The sequence below is a fragment of the Podarcis bocagei genome, assembly GCF_964188305.1.
Source record: "Podarcis bocagei genome assembly, chromosome: 8".
NCBI lineage: Eukaryota > Metazoa > Chordata > Lepidosauria > Squamata > Lacertidae > Podarcis > Podarcis bocagei.
Genome location: NC_138133.1, coordinates 92,150,489 through 92,172,070, shown reverse-complemented (window position 1 = coordinate 92,172,070; position 21,582 = coordinate 92,150,489). Strand labels below are relative to the sequence as shown.

Genomic DNA, 21,582 nt, shown 5'->3' with positions numbered 1-21,582 from the left:
CTTTATTTCCCCCCCAAAAAACTAGGTGCGTCTTATGGGCCGGAGCGTCTTATGGGGCGCAAAATACGGTACTTCCCGCCCCCTTTTGTTACTTACTTGTTTTTGTCAGGGTCTATATGTTTTTCTTTGTAATAAAAATGCAATTTTGAAAAAAGAAGGCTACAAACAAGGAAGCTCACTGACCTGAGTCCATTCCAACTCTACGATTCTATGATACTATAAGGAGTAAAAAAAATTTAATTTTTTTTACACATGTTCCTTTTCTCCTAGTACCAAAGATTCTGAGACAGTGTAATTAATTTCCATATAGGATCTTGTTTGCAATGTGATCTCCTTGCCTAGCCTGAAAGTGGGGAAGAAGCCTTTGCAGGTGCACAATCGCTTCTGGTTTAGCAACACACAGGTGCTCCGCTGGTTATATAACAAGACTAGCAGTGGCAAAAAACATTGCGCCACTCGCGTTTATCCCCCGCCATCAGGCCAGTCCGTCAACACATCTGCTTCACAGAACGCAGCATCCCAACCACATGCAACGCCTGAGCAGCCACGTAAACTGCCTGGGGCGAGGAACAGGAACGCAGGAACTCCCCAGAGTCTTCCCAGAATAAGGAATGCAAAGAATGTGGCGTCAGGCCTGGGAGCAATTCATCAGGCAAGGCTTCCACCATGCAACTTTCACTCAAGGACATCCAAACAAAGGCAGAAGCATTGCTCAACTAAGACTGGTCCTCTGCAGGGGTGCCAGCATCTTCTCTCCTAGGAGAAGCACAGAATCTTCGAGTGGAAGGGTCTGTGAGGGTCATCTAGTCCAACCCCCAGCAATGCAGGAATCTCAGCTAAAGCATCCATGACAGCTGGCCTTCCAACCTAGACAGCATCTTAAAAAGCAGAGACATCACCTTGCCGACAAAGGCCCGTATAGTTCAAGCTCTGGTTTTCCCAGTAGTGATGTATGGAAGTGAGAGCTGGACCATCAAGAAGGCTGATCGCCAAAGAATGGATGCTTTTGAATTCTGGTGCTGGAGGAGACTCTTGAGAGTCCCATGGACTGCAAGAAGATCAAACCTCTCCATTCTGAAGGAAATCAGCCCTGAGTGCTCACTGGAAGGACAGATCCTGAAGCTGAGGTTCCAAGACTTTGGCCACCTCGTGAGAAGAGAAGACTCCCTGGAAAAGACCCTGATGTTGGGAAAGATGGTGGCCACAAGGAGAAGGGGACGACAGAGGACGAGATGGTGGGACAGTGTTCTCGAAGCGACCAGCATGAGTTTGACCAAACTGCGGGAGGCAGTTTGGAAGACAGGAGTGCCTGGCGTGCTCTGGTCCAGGGGGTCACAAAGAGGCGGACATGACTAAACGACTAAATAACAACAGAATCTTGGTTGCCCTCCTCTGCACACCTTCCAACTTGTCAACATCCTTCTTAAATTGTGGTGCCCAGAACTGGACACAGGATTCCAGGTGTGGTCTGAGCAACCCTACAGCAGTTCTCTCTCGAGAGAGAGAGAGAGGCCATTTTGCAACGCAAGTGGCTATGGTCTCCCCTGCACTCAAAGGACTAGGCTGGATTTGTCCCCCTGAACCTGCCCTTCTTCCTGAAGGAGACAAAGAGTTCCCTCCCCGCCCGCTCCAGAGATAGCTGGTGGGCACTTCCTCCTCTGCACTGTCATTTACTCATCAACACTAATCACTAAGCAGAGAGCACTTTTATTACCAGGTCTAATAAAACCGCCTATCTCGTAAAAACCTAATTCAGGCTTCCTCAACCTCGGCCCTCCAGATGTTTTTGGCCTACAACTCCCATGATCCCTATCTAGCAGGACCAGTGGTCAGGGATGATGGGAACTGCAGTCTCAAAACATATGGAGGGCTGAGTTTGAGGAAGCCTGACCTAAATGGTTACACCATAAAGACTTGACCTGAACCAAACAAAACCGGCAGCTTCACACGGAGTTCACATTTGCCTTGCCCACAGCAAAGAGTCACTCTCTCGACAGCTCAGCTCCTCCACACATGCATCTTCAAGGCTGGCTGCTGTCAAAAAAAACAAAAAAAAAACTGCCCCTTCTCCTTGGGCAGTTACCTGGTCAAAGTTGTTTCTGGTGGGGGAAATGTTGTGCTCCTTCTGGGATAGTCCCCATCCTGCACTCAGCTCTCACCTGAAGCTCCCAGAAGCTGTCAGCAGGCGACAGCAGCCACACACTGGGAAACGGCTTCGACGGGCTGGCTAAACCAGGTGAGAGTAGCCGATGGGTCTCAAACCTTGTATGAATTAGGGATTTCTGCTGTGAGCAAAGACAGGTTCTGACGGATTGAGCGGACAAGATCAACAGTGGGTCCAATGGTCAAGAAGGCGGTTTCTGTACCTGCTGTAGAGGGACATGGAGGGGGCGGCAGGTGGGGTTTGTTAACCTAGGAAGGCAGCCCATCCTGCAGATGGAAAACTCTGGTGATAAACTTCCACCGCCTTACACCTATACTCATTTATGAGAAAGGCTTTGGGAATAATCCCCGAGGAACCATCTGTACCCGCTGCCTTGCAGAACATCTCTGGGAGAAAAGAACACTAAGGAATAATGCCTACACAAATTTGGAGTGGAGCTCCTAAATAGTTGAATGGCGGCTTGTACGCCTCCTTCCAGAAACTCCTGCAGCCGAGCTGGTGCCAAACATCTTGCTCTGCTTTCCTTTGGACCACATCAGTGAGGCCGAGAGGGGGGTCTTGTCGTCTGGGCAGCCCAGGACCTCCGGACACACTGCCCAGGGTTGAGCCCCGGCAAGGCCATTTTGGTGCTGGAAATGCAGCAAAATCAATGTGGGAGGCAGCAGTTACAGAACCAGGCCTTTCAGGGGCCTAATCCACCCCGCCGGTCGATTTAATCCGGCTCCTGTGGCAGTTTATTTCCTGGGGTAAAATCCTTAAAAAACATCAATCCTAAAAAAAGGTCAACAACTTTGGTTGGTCTTTTGGTCGGCCCTCACGGCCCTTCACTTCATCAAATCTGGCCCTCTTTGAAAAAAGTTTGGACACCACTGGCCAAGCCAAGGACAGTCATAAGGAACAGGAGAGCCAAAAGGCACCACCCCAAGCCCCTGGCTTCTGCTCTGTCCTGGAGCAGTTTGCCCAGATGTTAAATAGCTGTGTGCCAAGTGCTGGGCATTCAGGGAGCACCTTTGCCAAACTGGCAACACACAACTGGAGGGCACCACAGAATCACAGATTGTGGAGTTGGAAGGGACCCCACGGGTCATCTAGTCCAACCCCCTGCAATGCAGGAATCACAAGCTTGGCAAAGGCAGGGCTAGAGCGTCTGGCCAGAAGCGGAGAGACCCGGGTTCAAATCTCCACCTACAAAGCTGACCTTAGGCTAGCCGGTCTCAACAGGTTTGATGTGAAAGATAAGACGAGAGGAGAAGTATGCGTGGCACACTGAGCAACTTGGGAGACTACTTTAAAAAAAACCAGCGTGGTTCAGTGAAGCGCTAGATCTGGGATCAAATCCAATCTCAGCCATGGGTGGAGAGGAATCCCTGCCACGCCTTGCAGCTTGCAAGAACAAGGTGTCATTCAAGACACTGGCTGCTCAAGGAGCACAGAGTGTGCTGTTCTCATAACCCCACGAATCACACACCCGCCTGGCTCTGGGCTGCCATAGCTCTGCAGGAGATCATAGAAAGAATGGTCATGGGAGCCAGAAGGGCCGAGTGCCCTGCTTACCTACAGAGCACCATGAGCTGATAGGCCCTGCTATGGCAAAGGCAGGAAGAGAGGCAGGTGGGGAACTTGGAGGGAGACAGCATGTCTGAATGGAGAAGATGCAGGTGGAGAAACAAAAGGTGAAAAGGTGAAATCAGTTATGATTAAATGGGCACAAGATATAGGTCACAATATAATGTTTGAAGATTGGGAAAGATTGTGGGAAACTGATTTAAAATGTACAGATTGCTCTTTGCTGAAAGAAAATTAAATGAAAACGATGCATAGATGGTATATAACACCAGCGCAGATAGGAAGAATGTATAAAACTGGTTCAAATATGTGTTGGAAATGTAAGGAAAAAGAAGGGAATTTTTACCATATGTGGTGGGATTGTAGAAAAATTTAAAAATTCTGGGAAATGATATACAATGAGTTGAAGAAAATGTTCCAATTAACATTTGTAAAAAAGCCTGAAGCATTTTTGTTAGGAAAAGACCTGCCAAGGAAACTGAAGAACATATTCATGTATGTGACAACGGCGGCAAGAGTCTTAATAGCACAAGGATGGAAGAATGAGGAAACACCGACCAAAGAACTGTGGCAAGAGAAACTGATGGATTAAAAGGTACTGGCAAAACTGACACATAAACTACGTGATAAGGACAACTGTGACTTTAAAGAAGAATGGGAACCCTTTACAAAGTACTTAAAGAAACAACAAAATGAACTGGACTCCTTGGTAGGTTTTGAATAAACATTCACAAACCTTTTATTGGTAATATATAGATAGATAAATTAGGGATATTTACAATTTTATAACATGCAGAGAATAGCATGTGCTGAAAAACCAGAGAGAGGAGCTGAGGGAAGTCCGGGGTTTTTTTCTTTTGGGGGGAGGGGGAAAATGGGGGGGTGAGGATGATGTATTTTTGATAACATGTTACATTGAAATTCCTAATAAAAAATATTCAAAAATAAAAAAGGGAAGATTCAGGTGCAGGATAAACGGGACGGGGAATTGACACAGAAAGCCCTCTGTACAGGCTCACCAGAGTCACTTCCTGCAAGATGGGAGAGGGAAACATGCACCTCCGGACACACAGTGGACACAGCCGTCCACCACACACCCAGACAGAGAGGTTTTCTCCCTCTTCTATAGTACTGGAACTCAATTCGGGCCATTCAATGAAGCTGAATCACAGAAGATTCAAGGCAGGGAAGAGTTAGAAACTAGGCCCACACCCTCCAGCCCACCTGAGGGAAGTTTAGGCAATGCTTCCAGATGTCAAGATCTGCTGAGCAACCAAGCCCACGGCCCAGTTACCTTCTCCCCTTCCCTGGGACATGCACCACTCAGAGACGGCTTCCAGCCCCACAAATCTAAACTTTAAACTGAGAAGATCAAGAGCAACTCAAACCAGCCAAAGTCGAGGATCCTTGGAATTGCCCCTGAAGGTGTTACGGAAGAGACAGCCTCTCTGGGGGCCCCTAGGTTAAGGGTAGAGGAGCTCTGACACTTGCAAAGAAGGGTGCAAGGCCTGGCAGGAGGAAACTGGGCGAGAGAGGAGCATGGGAGCAGGCAAGAAAGATGGTGTGCCCATGCACACAGGCAGGGGACGCACACAGGAAGCCAATCACTCTCCTCTCTAATTTCAGTGACTTAAGGAAACAGCACAGGGAGGCAGGGATTTGGGGGTGGCATCTGTGAGCCTCTACTCAGCTTTTGGGGGAAAATGGCTGGCTTTCTGAGAGCTCACTTCTGCCGAAGTGCCTGAAGATTACAAGACCTGAAACAGGAAATTATAATTTTGTTCCTGGATCAACTTCTTTTGATGCAGAGCGTCGTGCAGGAGTCTTTCGAGGAAGCGACAGAGATAAAAGCGCAGAGTGTGCTATGCAACAAAAGGCAGGTCAAGCCAAGGTGTCTCTGTCCTCGTCCCCCCCCCCCCGCCCCCTTCTACAGCAACACACCAAGAGCTGCCTATGGACATTCCCAGTAGGTATTTTACCTGCCCCCAGTTGTGCAGGTGGTGGTCCTGCTCCTGGTGCTGTTGAGCAGACCGAGGGAGCTCTCCCAGGCAGGCAGCCTCCGGTGAGCTTTTGAAGAGCGACTCAGCACCACTTTCTCGCTCCACAGGAGCAGGTGGGTGGCACCCGGCTGCAAGGCTGCAGGCTGGAGGGAGTGGCCCCCTGGGAACACCAGCCTCCAAACTAGGAATGCAAAGCGTACCTGGAAACAGGAGGCACTCAGCCAAAAAACTAGGCCAGAGTAGGAGGACTGCTGACATATGAAATATTTACACAGAGAGAGAAGCAGAGCAGGAAGCTGTTGCTCAGTGCGACACCTAGCAATTGCCGTCAAGGCTTACAAGACAGTGGTTTACAGAGAGGGCACGGCCGGGCGCTGCCAACCCAGCCGGAAAGAGGCAGGCAGCGGAGCCAAGGAGCTCCGCGGATTCTGTGCAGCATATAATCAGAAAAGAACAAAAGCACTTGAAGAAGGCAGCCCCCGGCAGGACCTTTTTACTGTGGGGAAGGGAATGTCACAATTTAGAGAAGCATCTAAAAACCTGGATCCTCTTGAGGTTTTTAGGGGCCTTCCCATGGTTGGGATTTCATAAAGAACCGGCAACAGCTGTGTTGAAGTGGTGGCTGTGGCGATCGAGTGTGGGGGGGGGTGTGAAATGCTGCTGTTCCCCCTGACTCGCCCCATCTGCTCAGTCGCAGGGGTTCTTGTGGTTTCCAGAAACCAAAATTCAAAAGTGTTGCTGCTGCAAAGCCTGGCTGTCACAGGGCTGCTTGCATGAGTTGGTTGGCTGAGTAGCAGTTACAAGCACCCACAGCCCTGGTCCAGACCAAAGTTCACCTACCCAGCATCCCGTTTCCAGGAAGCTCACAAGGCAGGGCATGAAGGCAATAAACAGCACACTCCTGCTGTTGCCCCACCGACAGCCTTGATGCCTGGGGATGATGGGAGCTATAGTTCCAAGACACCTAGAGGGCACAAAGTTGAGGAAGTCTGCATTAAGAGGCAACTCTTTTTTTGTCCTTTATCTAGTGCCAGTGTCATTGGGTGACCTCAAGTTCTATTGTTATGTGAAAGGAAGGGGGGAAATCATCTTTGTTCACCGGCTCCTCACCAGGCATGCAAACAGACCTAGTAAATGGTTGGCCATTTTAGAGAGATGGTACATTTTCAAAGGCAGAAGGAATGCTGAGCTGTAAGCCGTTCCTGAAAATCACTGCGGAAATTTAAACATCAGACTTAATCTATTTACTTGAATTAACACGTTCCCTCCTAGACAGAAAGCACCAGGGGGATAACAGCTCATTTGAAAAAGTTAAAATCTCACTGATTAGCCTTTTTCCTATAAAACAGCTGACTGTTGGGATTTTCATTTTATACAAGGGGTGTGTGCTGTTAAGCTCAAGACTCTGCTTCCACCAGTCTGGTTCCAAGGAATGAAGCAAGATTTAAAATGCTTGCCTCTTTCTCCATGGGGTCTGCATTGCATGAAGAGTACTAATTTTGCTTTTGGCAGTTAATACAAAATAGATTCTAAAATCTGTAAGACTGATCTAAGACCCTCTGTAAACATATTTTCACTAAAAGGCAGTTTTGTTGTAATGGTTATTATGGTATGTATTTTTGTGTTTCTATATTGTAAACCGCCCTGTGGTACCTGGATGAATTAAATATAACAATAACAAACTCCTCACAAAATAAATAAAGATCCTAGCCGGAAATAACCTGTGCACCAATCTGCTTCACACATTCTGAGCACATCTTAACCAGAAAGCTTAGCTGCTATGAAAATCCAAGTGTGGAATTATTATTCACATTATAATCCTCAGTCAGGGTGACAAGCCAAACAACTGAACATACCCAACTCTCCCTGCACAAGAGGAAGAGATTTAAAGGTCAAGTTGCGGTTTGAAATAAACCAGAATTTCCTGCTTTGTCCAAAGATGGGAAATTGTGGTTTTGTACAAACCATAGTGAGTTAACAAACACAAGCTCAACCCACAGTTCCCGGTAATATATTCAGATGAAATACGAAACTGATTTATTCTGAATTATGATCTGACGTTTTAATGCCACCCCCTTGCGCACAGAGCACAGAAGCATGAACCGCAGCACAGCACACATTCTTCTCAGGACAAGCAATGGTTTCCTACTTGAACACAATCTGTATCTGAATGTCCAAGGGGAGTTCATTTATGACTGTAAGCTTGTGTGTAGCTGGCTCATCGTTGTCCCTGCCCTGATATATGTCTTACACAAGAAAACAATTCTTAAATCAAGTGGTGCTCTTGGATTTTTCAGTGGGGGAAAAACTAGGAAAAGGAATGGAAAGAGGACTATCAAGCCCCAAATGAGGTGTAGTAGAAGCCTCACCTAGATAGGATAAGGAAAATGGCAAATAGGCAGGTAAGAGAGAGATTCAGAGAAATCTTTCTTGGAAGGGATTTATACTGTGAATAGCTGTTCATATTACATATAAGCAGAAAACGGGTCTTCCTAGCATCAGCACTTGAAACAGGCACTCAGCAAACTACAGTTTAACTCAACCTATTAAATACTCATTGCCCTTAGCCTTAAAAGAGACAGAGATGCAGCCATTTCCTCCCTGCCCCAACCAGAGAGAAAAAAGAGTGCCATGTTTAAAATGAAAGATGCTTAGAGTTACTTTTGTAAGAAAGACTAACAAATAAAATAAATAACAACAACAACAACAACAACAACAACAACAACAACAACACCACACACACACATATATATTCCTAGTGGTGGAATATACCTTGAGAATCAATCTTAGCTGAAAAGTAAAAAATAAAAAAATAAAATATGCTTTATTTGTTCAAGGTCACAAAACAGGCAAAGAGATTTCTTAAAACACCCACTTGGTCAAAAGATGCATCATTTGGAATTACAGAGAGCTTCTATTTAAGCATGGAGTTCTGTGCAAAGCTAAGCACCTACACACCCTGCCACCAACAGAAGAGAAGTCAAACAATGATCACCCTTGCTCACCTCTCTTTGCCCAGCCCTGCCAGTAAGTTCTCCTTGCTTGCCAACGTAGGAACAAAGCAATGCCTATTGGTGGTTGCTCTGCAAGTGGGCCCTGCGCTTGCTCCTCCATCGCACACCTGCTGCAGGGCAAACAGACATCAAATAGAGGAGCCACACACATCCTTTCCCTCACTGCCTTCATGCACCTCGGCCCTCGTGCAACACAGCCGCACCTGCTGCATAAGCAGGAACCTTTTCCACCTGTGTTATCACTCCAAGCAATTGCACAAGGCAGTACCACCATCCTCTGCAATATTGCCAAGGCTCCCAAGACATCCTGCCCAGTCTGCGCATCCCTGTCGGTTTTAGCACCTCCCAAAATATCCATCCTGCAAGCAACTTTCGCTGGGCTGGCCTTCATGACCAAGCACCCCACCATTCACTACCACATAAAGCATGGGCAGCGTCCGGTTCCCTTACCATTTCAGGTTACCGTTTAGTGTCTCTAGCTCAGCCTGAAAGCAGCGCATAGACTCCCCAGGGTTTCATGCAGGAGTTTTTTCCCAGCACTCCCTGGAGACGGCAGGGACTGAACGGGAGAACTTTTGCACGCAAAGCGTGAGCTACAACGATGCTTCCTCTCCGCTTAGCAAAAGCCTGCCTGATCAGGTCCAGTGTCCCACTTCCTCCAGCGTCCAAGCAGATGCCTCTGGGAAGCCCACAAGCAAGGCAACAAGGAGGAAGCCCTCTGCCTTCCTCCTCAAGACATGTGCATGGCCGCCACTCAGAGACTTCTGAGGTTTATGGAGGCTCTGTTTGCTAGCCGCCATGAGCCACAGTAGACCCCTCCTCTTCCTCCACACAGGTGTATGACTCCATTTCAAAGGCAGCCCCCAAAGTTGACCATGTGCTGTGTGAACCAGCCCTCTTTCTCTCCCAGCTGGCCACATAGGGAGGACCCAAAATACTAATACAGTGGTCCCTTGGTTCTCAAACTTATTCCGTTCCAAAACCAAAGCATTCCGAAACCAAGGTGTGCTTTCCCATAGAAAGCAATGCAAAATGGATTAATCCATTCCAGACTTTTTTTAAAAAAAAACAACAACCCTAAAACTGCAATGTAACATGAATTTTACTATCTAACGAGACCACTGATCCATAAAATGAAAGCAATAAACAATGTACTGCGATCACACAATCAATCAATCAATCAATCAGTGGTTGAACTGGGTTCCACACAGTCACAAAAACGAAACAGAGCCACAAAAACACAAAATAAATAGCAAAACCTGACAGACCTCAGCGTAACACTAAAAATGCTAATGTGGCACTCCAGTCGTCAGTGTAATACTCAAAACAGAAGAGTAACACTCAAATCAGAAGCATATCACTCAAAACAGAGCACATTCGACTTCCAAAAAAAGTTCACAAACCGGAACACTTCCTTCTGGGTTTGCAGTGTTTGGGTTCCAAGTTGTTTGAGTCCCAAGGCGTTTGAGAACCAAGGGACCACTGCAACAGGAGAGACAGAGAAACTTCTCCTCAGCCACTTCCTCTCCGTAGTGAATAATAATAATTATCATTATTCCCAGGGCTCTTCATCAGCCTCCGGCTCCTCTCAGGTGACTCCATTGTGAGAGAGCCAGGGAATGATTCATAATAATATAATAATAATAATTTATTATTTGTACCCCTCCCATCTTCAGAAGGAGCTCCATGGGCCCCTGTTTTTCTGGGAAAATAGCACTCATGATGATTATTACCCGCAGGTCTCAGGGCGGCTCACAACATAAAAGAACAAAATGCATAATAAAAACAAAAAGTAACCAAACAATTAAACTCCTTAATTAAAACAATTATCAGTAATATCCAAGGCAACATGATGACCAAGTACAACAATGCAATATCTATATAAACTCTTTTTATAGTCTATACGGAACATTGACTAATATGAGAAAACAAACAAACAGAAATCTTATAGATCTCTGAAAGTCACTAAATGTGCACTTTTGAAAACGTAAACATAACCAAATAAACATAAGTCTTATAAGTCTCTGAAAGTCTTTGTAGACTATGCCAGTCTCTGAAAGACCCATTGCTTCTTTCAAGAGAATCCATCAAGAGTGCACATGTGGTTTTTCATATTCCATATAGATTATGTTGTTGTTTAGTCGTTTAGTCGTGTCTGACTCTTTGTGGCCCCCTGGACCAGAGCACGCCAGGCCCTCCTGTCTTCCACTGCCTCCCGCACATAGCTGTCAAGTGTCCCTTATTTGAAGGGACAGTCCCTTATTCCAGCGCCATGTCCCGCTGCTGTCCCTTATTGAAGGATGTCCCTTAAATGATGTCCCTTAAATTTCAAAGGAAGCAGCTCCTCTCCCTCCCTCACTGCCGGCCAGGGAGGAGGGAGGCTCCAACTGTGTTGCTTAGCTGTGTTGCTCACCCAATAAGAAGTCTAAGAACGACTGGGGGGGTGGAGCTTGCATGCCTTGTGCCGTGTGCTGATCAAATCGGCTGCGTTCCCTGGGGACTCGCCTTTGCTCAGCGCTTCCCAGCGGAGAGGTGACGGTGGTTTTCCTTGAGGCTTCGTTTGGCTGCTGGCTGGGCTTTCTGCCTTGGCTCAGAGGGGCTCAGAAGTTGAACATACCTGTGCTGAGTGCTCGGATTGGAATCGGATGGATACGTCATCGGCGGCCCACTCACCCTTGCCAGCGAAAAGGTCTGTCTGGAGCAGGGGCACATGGTAGGGGAAAAGGAAAGGAGATCTCGTGGGAGAGGCTGTGTGTGTGTGGCTAGTTAATGCAAGCTGAGGAGGTTTTTGAATGCTGGACGCCATTTTGTTGCACATGCTGCTGCAAACTTTGCAGTGCAAAGCCAGGCCGGGGAGCCATCTTAAGTTGAGGCTGCATAGGCCTTGTGGTGCATGTGATTCAGATTCTATTCAGTTGAACCTCTGGTTACAAAGTTGGTTGGACAGAGTTCTCAAAGCTACCAGCATGAGTTTGACCAGACTGCAGGAGGACAGGAAGACTGGAGTGCCTGGAACAGGTGAGGCTGCAGGTCCCTTATTTTGGCTGCTGGTCCCTTATTTTCAAATCTGTAAGTTGACAGCTATGCTCCCGCAGTTTGGTCAAACTCATGTTTGTAGCTTCGAGAACACTGTCCCACCATCTCGTCCTCTGTCTTCCCCTTCTCCTTGTGCCCTCCATCTTTCCCAACATCAGGGTCTTTTCCAGGGAGTCTTCTCTTCTCATGAGGTGGCCAAAGTCTTGGAGCCTCAGCTTCAGGATCTGTCCTTCCAGTGAGCACTCAGGGCTGATTTCCTTTAGAATGGAGAGGTTGGATCTTCTTGCAGTCCATGGGACTCTCAAGAGTCTCCTCCAGCACCAGAATTCAAAAGCATCCATTCTTTGGCGATCAGCCTTCTTGATGGTCCAGCTCTCACTTCCATACATCACTACTGGGAAAACCAGAGCTTGAACTATACGGACCTTTGTTGGCAAGGTGATGTCTCTGCTTTTCAAGATGCTGTCTAGGTTTGTCATCGCTTTTCTTCCAAGAAACAGGCATCTTTTAATTTCGTGGCTGCTGTCACCATCTGCAGTGATCATGGAGCCCAAGAAAGTAAAATCTCTCCCTGCCTCCATTTCTCCCCCTTCTATTTGCCAGGAGGTGATGGGCCCAGTGGCCATGATCTTCGTTTTTTGATGTTGAGCCTCAGACCATATTTTGCGCTCTCCTCTTTCACCCTCATTAAAAGGTTCTTTAGTTCGTCCTCACTTTCTGCCATCAAGGTTGTGTCATCTGCATCTGTAAGTTGACAGCTATGCTCCCGCAGTTTGGTCAAACTCATGTTTGTAGCTTCGAGAACACTGTCCCACCATCTCGTCCTCTGTCTTCCCCTTCTCCTTGTGCCCTCCATCTTTCCCAACATCAGGGTCTTTTCCAGGGAGTCTTCTCTTCTCATGAGGTGGCCAAAGTCTTGGAGCCTCAGCTTCAGGATCTGTCCTTCCAGTGAGCACTCAGGGCTGATTTCCTTTAGAATGGAGAGGTTGGATCTTCTTGCAGTCCATGGGACTCTCAAGAGTCTCCTCCAGCACCAGAATTCAAAAGCATCCATTCTTTGGCGATCAGCCTTCTTGATGGTCCAGCTCTCACTTCCATACATCACTACTGGGAAAACCAGAGCTTGAACTATACGGACCTTTGTTGGCAAGGTGATGTCTCTGCTTTTCAAGATGCTGTCTAGGTTTGTCATCGCTTTTCTTCCAAGAAACAGGCATCTTTTAATTTCGTGGCTGCTGTCACCATCTGCAGTGATCATGGAGCCCAAGAAAGTAAAATCTCTCCCTGCCTCCATTTCTCCCCCTTCTATTTGCCAGGAGGTGATGGGCCCAGTGGCCATGATCTTCGTTTTTTGATGTTGAGCCTCAGACCATATTTTGCGCTCTCCTCTTTCACCCTCATTAAAAGGTTCTTTAGTTCGTCCTCACTTTCTGCCATCAAGGTTGTGTCATCTGCATATCTGAGGTTGTTGATATTTCTTCGGGCAATCTGAATTCCGGCTTGAGTTTACAGTGGTACCTCAGGTTAAGAACTTAATTCATTCTGGAGGTCTGTTCTTAACCAGAAACTGTTCTTAACCTGAAGCACCACTTTAGCTAATGGGGCCTCCTGCTGCTGCTGCTGCGCTGCCAGAGCATGATTTCTGTTCTCATCCTGAAGCAAAGTTCTTAACCTGAAGCACTATTTCTGGGTTAGCGGAGTCTGTAACCTGAAGCGTATGTAACCCGAGGTACCACTGTATAAGATTGAGGACATCTGCCTTACTAGCAGAACATGTGAAAAGGACCATGGGGTCTTAGGACAGTGGTACCTCGGGTTACGTACTTAATTCATTCTGGAGGTCCGTTCTTACCCTGAAAGTGTTCTTAACCTGAAGCACCACTTTAGCTAATGGGGCCTCCTGCTGCCGCTGCACCCCTGGAGCGCGATTTCTGTTCTCATCCTGAAGCAAAGTTCTTAACCTGAAGCACTATTTCTGGGTTAGCAGAGTCTGTAACCTGAAGCGTCTGTAACCTGAAGCGTCTGTAACCCGAGGTACCACTGTATATGGATATTGCATTGTTGTACTTGGCCATCGTGCTGCCTTGGATATTACTAATAATAACGAAAGGGAGACCCTCTCGCCTCCACCCTGAGCCCCTTCCCGCCCCTCCTCCTGCACCCCCAAACCAACGCCCCCCACCCACTTTGCTAAGAGGCAAACCCCCCCCGTTCACCCCCACCCCGAAATAGAGACCTCGCCTTACTCCCCCCCCCAAAAAAAACTGCCCCCTCTCAGGCCACTGGTCCCAATGCCCCCCATGGCCATGTCACGTGACTCATGGGGCCCGGCACCCCCTTTCCGTGGGGGGGGAGAGTGGGTTGGGGGGAGCTCAGCCTCTCTCTTCCCCCCCCCCCTCCCGGGAGACCCCCGCCCCGCCTCCCGCCGCTTCCCGGTCTCTCGCTCACTCACTCTGCCCCCCCACACGCGCTCCTAAGCCGGGCCTTCCCTCGGGGCTCGCCTCTCCCGCTAGGCCGCAGCGTCGCCACCATGGCAACCGGACACACTTCCGGCCCGGACAGGAAGTAAGGGGCTTTCCCCCCCAGCGCCGCCATCTTGGGTGAGGCAGGAAGGTGGGAAAGCTCGCCGAGCGCGAGAGAGACCTCGGCGCGGGAGGATCCGTTGTTGGGAGGGATCGAGTCCGACCTGGGATCTGGCAGCCCAAGCGTCATCAAGAATGAAAAACCAACAAAACATTTTGCAGTTCATGTGTGTGTGTGTATATATATATATATATATATATATATACACTTTATATGTACTATATATATATATGCACTATTTGTGTGTGTATATATATATTTTGTGTATGTATAATAATAATAATAATTTATTATTTATCCCCCGCCCATCTGGCTGAGTTTCCCCAGCCACTCTGGGCGGCTTCTAATCAAGTGTTAAAAACAATGTATGTGTTTGTGTATGTATATATATATATACTGTATATGTTATATATATATATATATATATATATATATGCAGGTTTTGGTGTCTTCGGGTGTCTTCCCGTGTAAGAGTTGGGGTGTCTAGGCGACGTTTCGACGAGGTCTCACTCGTCATCTTCAGGCTGGTGCTTTCGGCTTCTTGTTACTGGAACAGAGCAGGATCTCAGTGTTTGAGTTCCTATAAATACTGTTGAGGGGGTGTGGTGTATAGCCTCCAACGTTCTGGGCAGAGAGGAAGTTTCCAGGTTAGTGTGCCTTTTCTTCTTTTGTTCATTAATTACTTGAGGGATATCTTGAGTGATTACTTGAGTGATATTCTGAGTACCACTTAGGAGGGTCATTAGGTGTGGATTAGTTGCTAAAGCTTTCGTGTCTTGACCTCTTGAGCTAGTGAAGAGTTTTTCTGAGAAGATGGCTGTACTGCACTTAGTTGTGCTCTGGCTTGGCTTCGTGTATAGGGGCGAGCTGTGGTTTTGTGCCCTGTGCCAGCCAGATCTGTGTAGGGATTGCAGGGGGGTGCAGCATCCGGAGGTGCCACTATGGTTTGGCTACTGGATAGTGTCTGTAATTTATCTGTGGAGAGGGTCTGGGTTTGGGTCTGGTGTGGTTGATTGGAGATGGCGTTCTGTGTGCCTCTGGTTCTGGTGTCGGTTTTTGTGGGGAGGGCTAATTTCCAGATGTCTGGCAGGCGGGACGTGTCGTCACGCTTGTTCATGTTGTGAGGGTGTTTCTCTATCTCGATGGCTTCCATGATTATTCTCTTGTGGTGATGTTCCATGTTAAAGAGCAATTTGGAATCTGCAAAATTAATTTCGTGTCCTGTTTCTTTCATGTGTTGGTAAAGAGAGGAAGTTTTTTCTTCTTTTTTGACGGCATTCTTGTGTTCTGCGATACGTGCATTTATTCGTCTGTTTGTTTGTCCAATGTACGTGGCTGGGCAGACTTTGCAGGGTATTTCATAGACCCCTTGGTTTTCTAACTGGATTTTATCTTTTGGGTTTCTGAGGATATTGGCTATTTTTTGGTTGGTGCAAAAGGCTGTTTTGATATTGTGTTTATGGAGGATTTTGCTAATTTTATCTGTAGTGCCCTTGATATAAGGAAGGAGGGCCATGCCATTGTTTTCTTCTGTGTCTTGGTTTTTGGGGGGTGTTTCTTTTTGGATTAGCTTCGTAACCCTGTTTTGTTGGTATCCGTTGGCGATTAACACATTTGAGAGATTCTGTAACTCAGTTGTCAAGTGGTCTTTGTCAGCCAGGCGTTTGGTTCTGGAGATGAGAGTCTTGGCTACGGAGTTTATTTGTGCAGGGTGGTGGTGTGATTGTGCATGTAAGTAGCGGTTGGTGTGTGTTTTTTTCCGGTAGATAGTGTGTCCTAGGGAGCCATCAGGTTTTTTGTAGATTAGGACGTCAAGGAAGGGAAGTTGGTTGTTGGCTTCTATTTCCATAGTGAATTGTATTTTGGGGTGTAGGCTGTTGAGATGTGTGAGGAAGCTATCTAGTTTTTCCTTCCCGTGTGGCCAAATTACAAAGGTGTCGTCAACATATCTGAGCCAAAGTTTGGGTTTGTGTTCTGACTTGTCTAAAGCATTGGTTTCAAAGTGTTCCATGTACAGATTTGCGATGACCGGTGAGAGGGGTGATCCCATAGGTGCTCCTTCTATCTGTTTATATATGTCCATATATATATATATATACACACACACACACACACAGTGTGTATATATGCACTGTGTGTGTGTATATATATATATATATATATATATATATATATATATAAGAACGCCTCTGAACATGTGCAGAGTGCCACTGAGACATTGCAGTCACCTTTGTGGTTGAAATAAAAATAAATAAAAAATTGTCCATTGTGCATGCACACGAAAGCTTATACCAAAACAAACTTAGCTGGTCTATAAGGTGCTACTGGACTATTATTATTATTATTATTATTATTATTATTATTATTATTATTTCGACTGCATCAGACCAAGACGGCTACCTACCTGATCCTTTGTGGTTGTTTTCCCACAAATAAGCAGAGCTTCCGGAGGGTCAGAAGGCAGGAAGGCTTGACAACGCCACCTCCATTCAGTAAGGCAGCCCCTCCTGAGCAGCTTGATTTGTTAATTGATTGATTGATTGATTGATTACATGTGTATACTATCTTTTCCTCCAAGGAGCTCAAGGTGGCCTGCATGGTTCTCTTCCTCCTCATTTTATTCCCACAACAACCCTGTGAAGCTGCTTAGACTGGGAGATTACTTCGACCCAAAACACTCTTCCCTGCAAGTGGGGGTGCAGGGGGGCTCCAGAGGTTGCCTTGTCTGGCTGACAAAGGGGGGCTCTCCCTAAACATATAATTTTCAACAATTATTAAACATACTTTTATATCTGATACAATTTTTTTGACTTCCATCAATCACATCTGAAAATTTTCCAATCTTTTCACTTAATATACATTTCTTATTTTCACTATTACATTTAAATCTCATAACTAATCTCTCTCTTCTTTGCAATATTTCTCCTTACAAGACTTCTTGTAATCCTACTAGTGTAATTTGTTGATTGCAGGTGCTCTTCAAATAGTTCGTATATTTCTTCCAATCTTCTGTAAGTCTCTGGTCCCACAGGTTTCAAATCCTTCCTGTCGTTTTATCCAGTTCTGCGTAGTCCATTAATTTTGTCTGCTGTTCTTCTTTCGTCGCCCTGCCTTTCCATCTTGCAATTTTTTAACATCCTTTTTTTAAAAAAAAAAATTCTATTCATTTTTTCCTGTTTTACAATTTAGAATATTCATTTAAACAACCTTCAAATATCAATGACTTCCCTTCCACTCCTTCCTTGGTTCGTTTTGCATAACATAAATCCCTGCATATTTTATATAAAACGAAGTGTTCAGTATTCCATTATTCCATCCATCAAAACTTATTTACACTGTTGAATTTATCTTAATCTTGCCAATGTTTTCCAAGTGTACACAATTTTAAACACCCTTAAAGCTTTATGTTGTGAACCGGCTTGTGATCTTTGGATCAATGGCAGTACTGTATACAAAATTATTATTATTATTATTATTATTATTATTATTATTATTATGGCTTGACTTACACCAAACAGGGCTAGCCAAAGACATTTTGGAACCTGAGGCAGACCCCAAAATTGTATCCCCCCCTCCAGGGAAGAAGGGGCGAGGGAAGATTGACAGCAGGAACAAGGAGGCAAGAAAGATTGACATTGGGATCTGCTGCCCCGGTGGACCTTGCCGCCTGAGGCAGCCGCCTGACCTTGCCACATGGGTGGGCCGGCCCTGATACCAAACATCATAAATGTATTTCAAGGGTAAACATAGATTCTCGGAAACCACTCTGTGCCAGTTCTAGAGCAGGCTGTGACCCAAACAGAGAAGTCCTGCTGATCTTCCTGGAGAGCCTGAGTAGATGTGAGCTGGCACAAATCTCCCTGCACTTTTACTGCTCTTGTTATTTGGAAGGGTGCTCTGCAAGGTCTCTGCTCCAAGGAGCTTACAATCAGAAAGGCCCAGAACTGCAATGCAATCCAACACTAGGAACACCCCTTTGAGGGCAGGTTTGTGCTTCAGCAGAAACCCATTCTGGTTAGCCCAAAGGGTTCTGGGGGGTACTTCAGCACAGTAAAGGGGCCTTTCCAGAAACATCCCCCACCACCCCACAGAGTGAAAAGGAACGGACTAGATGAGCTTTGGGTCTGATCTGGCAAGGAGGCAATCCTTTTGTTTCCCCTTGGAACTCACCGTTTCTCCAAAACCTAGAAACGGCTGCAGCACATTCAAATGTTTTCCTTGCCTGTCTTTAGGAATATAGTGCTATGTTCTCCTTCCCCTGCTAGATCATAGAATCATAGAATCCTAGAGTTGGAAGAGACCCCAAGGGCCATCGAGTCCAACCCCCTGCCAAGCAGGAAACACCATCAGAGCACTCCTGACATATGGTTGTCAAGCCTCTGCTTAAAGACCTCCAAAGTAGGAGACTCCACCACACTCCTTGGCAGCAAATTCCACTGTCGAACAGCTCTTACTGTCAGGAAGTTCTTCCTAATGTTTAGGTGGAATCTTCTTTCTTGTAGTTTGGCTCCATTGCTCCGTGTCCGCTTCTCTGGAGCAGCAGAAAACAACCTTTCTCCCTCCTCTATGTGACATCCTTTGATATATTTGAACATGGCTATCATATCACCCCTTAACCTCCTCTTCTCCAGGCTAAACATGCCCAGCTCCCTTAGCCGTTCCTCATAAGGCATCGTTTCCAGGCCTTTGACCATTTTGGTTGCCCTCCTCTGGACACGTTCCAGTTTGTCAGTGTCCTTCTTGAATTGTGGTGCCCAGAACTGGACACAGTACTCCAGGTGAGGTCTGACCACAGCAGAATACAGTGGCACTATTACTTCCCTTGATCTAGATGCTATACTCCTATTGATGCAGCCCAGAATTGCATTGGCTTTTTTAGCTGCCGCGTCACACTGTTGGCTCATGTCAAGTTTGTGGTCAACCAAGACTCCTAGATCCTTTTCACATGTACTGCTCTCAAGCCAGGTGTCACCCATGGCTTGACCCATAGATGGGCCAGATCCTGATGCCACGTAAAGGTAAAGGGACCCCTGACCATTAGGTCCAGTCATGACCGACTCTTGGGTTGCGGCGCTCATCTCGCTTTATTGGCCAAGGGAGCCGGCGTACAGCTTCCGGGTCATGTGGCCAGCATGACTAAGCCGCTTCTGGCGAACCAGAGCAGCACATGGAAACACCATTTACCTTCCCGCCGGAGCGATACCTATTAATCTACTTGCACTTTGACGTGCTTTCAAACTGCTAGGATGGCAGGAGCAGGGACCGAGCAACGGGAGCTCACCCTGTCGTGGGGATTCGAACCAACGACCTTCTGATTGGCAAGTCCTAGGCTCTGTGGTTTAGACCACAGCGCCACCCACGTCCCTATCCTGATGCCAATCTCTTCCTGAAAGGAGACAGAGAGCAATGGTCCACTTTGCGAAACATTCTCATTTATGGGACCGCCTCTCCTGGTCTGCCCCCAGAGGACCTTAAGGTCCATGAATAACCATAGTTCAGAGGTCCTTGGCCCTAAGGAAGCCAGATTATCTTTTTTTTATATATAATTTTTTTATTGGTTTTACAAAATTTTTAAGACAATACAAACATATAAAAAGACATACAAACACGTATAATTTCATAACCTTTTTTTCCATAGACCGTGTTTCTCAGACTTCCCCATACCTCCCCTTTCTGCATCCCAATGTCCAAAAGTTTTTAGCAACTCTGAATATATCTGTCAGACCTCTGTCCTCTTAATCTTTCCTTCAATCTGGTCTTATATCACTGTAACCCTTTCTTACTCAAACCTCGACATTCTAACATTCAGCAAGTTTATAATAGTCCTTAAGATACATTTTAAATTTCTTCCATTCTTCTTCCGCCGTCTCCTTTCCCTGATCACGGATTCTGCCAGTCATCTCGGCTAATGTCATATAGTCCATCACTTTCATCTGCCATTCTTCCAGGGTGGGTAGATCTTGTGTCTTCCAATACTTTGCGATAAGTATTCTTGCTGCTGTTGTAGCGTACATAAAGAAAGTTCTGTCTTTCTTTGACACCAATTGGCCAACAATGCCCAAGAGAAAGGCCTCTGGTTTCTTAGGGAAAGTACATTTAAGTACCTTTTTCATTTCATTATATATCATTTCCCAGAAAGCCTTAATCTTCGGGCATGTCCACCAAAGGTGATAGAAAGTACCTTCAGTTTCTTTACATTTCCAACACTTATTATCAGGCAAATGGTAGATTTTTGCTAGCTTGACTGGGGTCATGTACCACCTATAAATCATTTTCATAATGTTTTCCTTTAAGGCATTACATGCCGTAAATTTAATACCAGTGTTCCACAACCATTCCCAGTCAGCAAACATAATGTTATGACCAATGTCCTGTGCCCACTTAATCATAGCCGATTTAACTGTTTCATCTTGTGTATTCCATTTCAGCAGCAAATTATACATTCTTGACAAGTTCTTAGTATTGGGTTCTAACAGTTCAGTCTCTAATTTTGATTTTTCCACCTGAAAGCCGATTTTCCTATCCTGTTTATAAATCTCCATTATTTGGTAATATTGAAGCCAGTCTTGTACTTTAGGTTTCAATTTCTCATGACTTTGTAATTTCAATTTATCTCCCTCCTGTTCCAAGATTTCCCAATACTTCGGCCATCCGGCCTCCATATTGAGTTTCTTCAATGCCTTAGCCTCTAAGGGTGACAACCATCTAGGGGTTTTGTTTTCCAACAGATCTTTATATCTTATCCAAACATTAAACAATGCTTTTCTGACAATATGGTTTTTAAAGGCCCTATGCACCTTGATTTTGTCATACCATAAATATGCATGCCAACCAAATGCATTATTAAAACCTTCCAAGTCCAAAATGTCTGTGTTCTCGAGGAGCATCCACTCTTTCAGCCAGCAAAATGCTGCTGCTTCATAGTACAATTTTAAGTCTGGCAGGGCAAATCCCCCTCTTTCTTTAGCATCTGTCAGTATTTTAAATTTAATTCTGGGCTTTTTGCCCTGCCAGACAAATTTCGAGATATCTTTCTGCCACCTCTTGAAACAGTCCATCTTATCAAGAATCTGCAAAGTTTGGAACAAAAATAACATTCTAGGCAATACATTCATCTTAATCACTGCAGTTCGGCCTAACATTGACAGTTTCAAATTTGACCATATTTCTAGATCTTTTTTAATTTCTAACCAGCATTTTTCATAGTTGTCCTTATACA

At 45.9% G+C, this 21,582-nt stretch overlaps 1 protein-coding gene across 1 annotated transcript in view; it reads right to left on the bottom strand.

Moving 5' to 3' along the window:
• Positions 1-5,855, bottom strand: part of PPP1R16A (protein phosphatase 1 regulatory subunit 16A) — a 46,678-nt gene extending 40,823 nt beyond the window's left edge. The window contains exon 1 of the mRNA XM_081204741.1: positions 5,710-5,855. The gene's annotated coding sequence lies outside the window, so the exon portion shown is untranslated. The remainder of the gene's footprint in view (positions 1-5,709) is intronic.
• Between the last annotated feature and the right edge of the window lie 15,727 nt (positions 5,856-21,582).